Raw genomic sequence first — 6263 nt, forward strand, 5'->3', positions numbered from 1 at the left:
GGCATGTTTAGAATTTTTGTCTGTTGCAGGTGAACTGAGAAACTACTGAACCGATTTTGAGAAAACTTTAACTAATTGTGCACAGAGCCACGTGACCTCGAGCTAGAGCTGGGTGACAGCAAGTCCGCTACTAATTTGTAACCGCCAGGTCGTGCGGGTCACGCTTGTATTCGGGCCTCGACTAGCATATACAACTCGCTGTGAAAATGAATGGATACCTGCTGTTTTAATGCAATGATTTAATTGTTCATCTCTATGTCGCCTGCTGGAGTAGTCGGTAACACAAATTCACTATTTGTCTGCGCTCTCAAAGATAAAACTGTAACAGTCTACAAAGAAGCATTTTGATAAAAGTTAATATCCTTTTACATTGTACCTAATTTAATTGGTTAATTGACAGGTAGTGTGATGGGATGAATAGGTTTGGACTGGCACTTGGTTGTGTCTGGGTGGGTCGGGGACAGAAAGTTGTATATTTGGGACATAATGGAAAGGAGGGAGGGACCGCCAGTAAATGCAGCTGTGGGCGCTTCCTAGTCCACCTCAAAATCGGGAATGAGGTAGCCACATGACTGAGATTATACGAATATAATCTGCTTCAATAAAAGCCCACACTTTAGTTAAAGGAGCGAAATTCCATTGGACACACCGCCGGGAGCCAGGTAATATCTTCTAAAGTTGTAGTGTTCTCGCTAGGCTGTTTTAGCAGGTAGTTGTGCCCTCCCTGATTTGTATGCACTGAATTGCGCCCTGCCCTTATGGCTGCACCCTGCTCAAACAGCTGTCCATGTCTGTGGGGCGCAGTGTCCCGCAGGGGGGAAAGTGCGGGTGAAACAATTAACGGTGATTGAATAGAGGCATCTTACAGTGATGAAAATGTAGTGTGTCCTTTTCTGAGTGACCATGCCCCTTTTTCCAAATTGGGGGGGGGGGGGGGCACGTCTTTGCTTGCTGAAGTGCCCTTTCTGACAGGTGCACTGCCACCCGCTTGCCCTAGCGTGAGACTAAGTTGGATAATCCTAGGCTACCACCACTAGGAAGTCTTTGTAAAATGTTGTGGACTCTGACATTTGTTTGCCCCCAAAAAGTCAGGTGATCTATTGAATGAATGTAAAGGTCTGGGGTCATTTGAACAGAAATGGCTTGGAAAAAAAGTACAGGAGTCTTGTAAGGATCTTCATTTTGATGGAATATATTTGTCCAATCCAAGAAATGATTGAAGTACTCCAAGACAATACATTTTCAATAGTGGACAAGAGAGGGGTATAATTTGCCTGACAGAGCTGATGATAATGTTATCTATTAGACACGCCAAGGCATTTTAATTAGCGGCGGTGTCCTTTGAAGGAGTGAGATGCCTCAGTTTTTGGGTGTTTAATTTTATGGCCCAAAAATGCAGTGGGAATGGAAATTTGCATGAGGTGAGCGTAAGAAGAATATTGTCATGGTGATCTTGTGCATATGTTTGCCCATTGTAATGCCTTAAATGCCAGGATTGTATCCGATACTCATTACTTTGGGCTCAATGGCCAAAGCAAAAACAACACAGAAGAGAGGGCAGCCCTGTCTAGTGTATGGATGACCAACAGTTGGCTGTCCATTGATGGTTCCATTGGTGATTAGCGTTGACTGTACAAAACCATCTATGGTGAGCCATCAATGGTTTGCACCCCTTGATGGCCACTGTTACTGGCGTCCACGGCGGGACAAGTAGAATTGGGGGTGGGGCTTATTGGCTGCTGGGGGGCAGGGCTAAGCTCTGTACCATTGGAAATAGAAAATAAAACTGGTCCTAGTCAGCCATCGATGGTGGAGAACCATTGGATCTCTGCCAGTGATGGCAAAACCATCAGCCATCGTTAGTTAACCATTGATGGCCATCCCTAGTCTTGTGCCATTGGCAATACGAATACAATTGAAACGCCCCCAAAACAACTTGCCGAAAAAAAGACAATATGAGACCAGGAGCAGAACATAGAAGGCGAGGAAATCTGTTGCCAAACACCGCCTTGGCATTTAGAGCAAGCACGAGAGGGGGTCTTACTCTTAATGATACTTCTAGATATTAATATTAATCTATTTCATGTATCAATATTTACTACTGCACATGTCTGTGGGCAGGGGCTGCTGCGCTGAAATTAGTTCTAGCTGAGAACAACATATCATAGGAAAAAAAAAATATTGGTTGCACGATATAATGTAATACTTGGCTATTTCATTTATCTATGAAGAATACTGATACGGGAGTGCAGGTTAGGGATGGACAATTTTTATGCCATTCTGTGTTTCAAAAACAGATTTTTTTTTTTTAAATAAAATTGTGTTGATAAGATATAAATAGACGTTCTTGACTTAATTCAATCATTAAAAAATGACAATTTCTGAGTGGTTTTTGGGGAAAAAAATATTTAGCAAGTTAAGTAGAGAACGGAAGCAAAAGACTAATTATAAAAATGAGCACCAGCTGAGAATAAAAAAAAACATGGTGTCAGCTTTTGCTTTATTTTCAAACAGAGTGGAACTAAACTTCGCAACTATTGTAATTTTGTCTTTGTATATTTCTATTCATGAATTTAATCACATCAAACAAGCTTATATTTGCATAAGCACATATCCTAGAGCCGTTATTAAGTACAGAGCCAAGATTTGGGTGTGCCCAATACATAATAGTCCCGGCGGTGTATGTTAGATAATATGCCTGCTTGTGGTTACCTGAGGCTGTTTTCTGAGCTGTATTACACTGTTAGTCACCGGCTCGCAGATAGACAAGGTATTGTATGATTTACACTGAATGTGTTAGGAAATCATGCAAATTACACAATCCTAAAAGGACTAATAAATGGGCTAAAAAAATTTTTTTATATATCAATACAAAGACCAATGTGCTATGTAGAAGGGGAGGCCTGATTTTGGATAGGTTTGTTCTTTTTCCCAGTTAAGCAATTCTGTATACCCCTTTTGAACCAAACTTATTTACCCAGGTTATTGCTGGGGCAACTCGGGTCGTGGCTTGGTGTGAAAGGATCAACCTGGGTTATATGTCCCAAGAATCTGGCACTGACCCGGCTAATGGTGTGACCTGGGCAATCCAACATTTTCCTTTTGGGTTATGTGGGTCCATATATGTGACCTTGGGTCGCAGTGGGGATCACTACAGTTTTGCATATCTCTGGGAACTTTGTACCTCGGACCGTTAGAGTATTATGTGAGAAATACGGGTTGCAGGCTAAGCACCAAAATTTGTTATGTAGTCCTTACCTGAAGATGTTATTTAGATTCTTTTTCTAAAGATGTTCCTGTTTAGGACCCTATAGGAAGATGTAATCCAAAGTCTTTATCAGTAGTCGTTATCCAAAGTCGCTTAAATAAAGCAGGAACTACTCGGAGAGTTTCAGTGTAAGACAAATGATCACCACAAAATGGCTGCCAGTAGCTGGGAATTCTTTATATAGGGCTGTGACCTGCATTGTGACATCACAATACATGCAGGCGGCAGCTACTGATGGCTGTAGCTTAAGACAGCTCTTGGTCCAGATGCCCTGCAGCAGCACTCTGGTGAGAACAGAAAAGCTGGGGCTCAGGAGATGGCCGTGTAACTCTGTGCACGGAGAGGGTCAGACCCCGTATCAGCCGCACTATCTGCATCTACTATAGCGACGCCCTTGGGTGGGGACAAAGCCAGAACCTAGTGGCACAGAGATGGTTGGAACATTGTGATAACCGTAAATCAACAGGCGGTAGATGTAATGGAGCACTAACAGGTGGTTGGAGTAATGTAGCGCCCTTGCAATGAAAAAGTACCAAAACAACTGTTGGGGCAATTAGTAAAAAAATATTCACATTTCAGCCCAATCAATAAAGACAGTAACTCCCCCCGCCAAAAAAAAAAAAAAAAAGTCAGCCATGCAGACCAAACAACTCACCGTATCTGAAGGTTCTAAAACCTGATACCAGAAATTACAGTTCCAAAACTCAGCACCCTCCCTAAGGAAAGCGAATTTGGTAAGTGGAGTAAGTGGTACAGCAACTCTATACCTGATACTGAGTCATACCTAATGCGACTGCAATGCCGGGTGCACGCCGTGAACAGAATGCTGATGCCACTATCTGCTTGAATTCTGAGCCGCACGCATGGTCGGGTGAAAGCAATTGCAGGAGGCCACAATGTTTCCTTGTTTACAGAGTTTGGCATTACTATCTGCATTTAGCAGAGATAACACAGACCACTTAGCGTGGGGCACCTTAATTTGTAAGAGGATGTACAGTATAGATAGATTGGAGGAGTATTTAAATTTGTTCATGGAACTGTCCCTTTTTGATACTTACCAACTATAAAACAGAATGTATCAGTATGTACATAATAAAGGCACTACCTCATTGAACACCTGCCTTCTGTCAAGTGTGTTACAAGCTGATTGGTTGTAACTATCTCTCTCCAAGGTTTGATACATCTCCACCTGTGGGCTCAATAGATGCGAGTTGGGTCTTGTGAGCTATTCTTATGGCAAACTCGCATTGATAGTTCAGAGGATATTCACGATTTTTTGTGCGCACATACCTGAGTTGGTGAGAAGGTAGGGAAAATCTTTATTGTATGATAAACACAGTACGTAAACTCTGGTGCACCCCTCCCAATGAATAATCATGCACTTGGAGGGATTTAAATAGCATAATTTGGCCAATAAAGACATCTACATTATCAGGTAAATTTCCCTAAAAAGCTCAGTAATGGTTTAAATAATGTGGGACAGGTAGGTGGAGGTGTAAATGATGTGGCACAGGTATGTGGAGGTGTAAATGATGTGGTACAGGTATGTAGAGATGTAAATGATGTGGGCTAGGTAGATGGGTATGTGGAGGTGTAAATGATGTGGCACAGGTATGTGGAGGTGTAAATAATGTGCGACAGGTATGTGGAGGTGTAAATGATGTGGGACAAGTATGTGGAGGTGTAAATGATGTGGGACAGGTATGCGGAGATGTAAATGATGTGGGACAGGTATGCGGAGGTGTAAATGATGTGGGACAGGTATGTGGAGGTGTAAATGATGTGGGACAGGTAGATGGGTAGGTGGAGGTATAAATGATATGGGACAGGTATGTGGAGGTGTAAATGATGTGGGTCATGTATGTGGAGGTGTAAATGATGTGGGTCATGTATGTGGAGGTGTAAATGATGTGGGTCATGTATGTGGAGGTGTAAATGATGTGGGACAAGTATGCGGAGGTGTAAATGATGTGGGACAGGTATGCGGAGATGTAAATGATGTAGGACAGGTATGCGGAGGTGTAAATGATGTAGGACAGGTATGTGGAGGTGTAAATGATGTGGCACAGGTATGTAGAGTTTAAATGATGTGGGACAGGTAGACAGGTATGTGGAGTTGTAAATGATGTGGGACAGGTATGTGGAGATGTAAATGATGTGGGACAGGTATTTGGTAGTGTAAATGAAGTGGGACAGGTAAGTGGAGGTGTAAATGATGTGGCACAGGTAAGTAGGTATAAATTATATGGGACAGCTATGTAGAGGTGTAAATGATGTGGCACAGGTAAGTGGAGGTGTAATTATGTGGGACAGGTGTGTGGGGGTCTTGTATTGATGGGAAAGTGGTTTTTGAATTTGCAGATGTGAGGTAAAAGTGTTTATTCCAACTTTTTACAAACTTGTTTAAAAACACTGAAAGATTACTATAATATGCATGTACCAATTTCTCTTTTTGCATGCTAGGTGAGATTCTTAAGGTGCCTACACACATAGCGATATTTTACACGATCTGGCTGATTCCGATGCATGGGAACGACTGATCGTGCCTGTTCGTTTCTAACAACTTGCTGAACAATACATTAGATTTAATCACAGTAAACATGACATGATGGAGCTTGTACTGTTTCAAGTACCCAGAAAAGAGTCCAATGAACAACATTTGAGATTATTTTGCTATAATTAGGGAAATATCAGTCATTAGGTGAAAACTTCTGAGTTAAACCTTTTTTCAGCCTAAAGGAGCCATTTTGTTGTCGCCTGTGTCTTTACTTTATGGACATCTGACCCCATTGACATTACAACAATTTCCTCCCCTATTACGCCATCTAATCACAGACCCGCCAGGCAACGCGATAGAGCTTTTTCATTGGTTGACTGACTTGTCACGTAGGTTTATTGACTGATTAACGGTGCATACTCTCATTGGTTGCTCTTTTAGTCTTTTAATCGCGGCCCACCTGACCCGCCTCTCACTGCCATTGGCAGGGGCTCTACC

Source organism: Taudactylus pleione, unplaced genomic scaffold (assembly GCF_031769625.1).
Source record: "Taudactylus pleione unplaced genomic scaffold, aTauple2 ptg000652l, whole genome shotgun sequence".
NCBI lineage: Eukaryota > Metazoa > Chordata > Amphibia > Anura > Myobatrachidae > Taudactylus > Taudactylus pleione.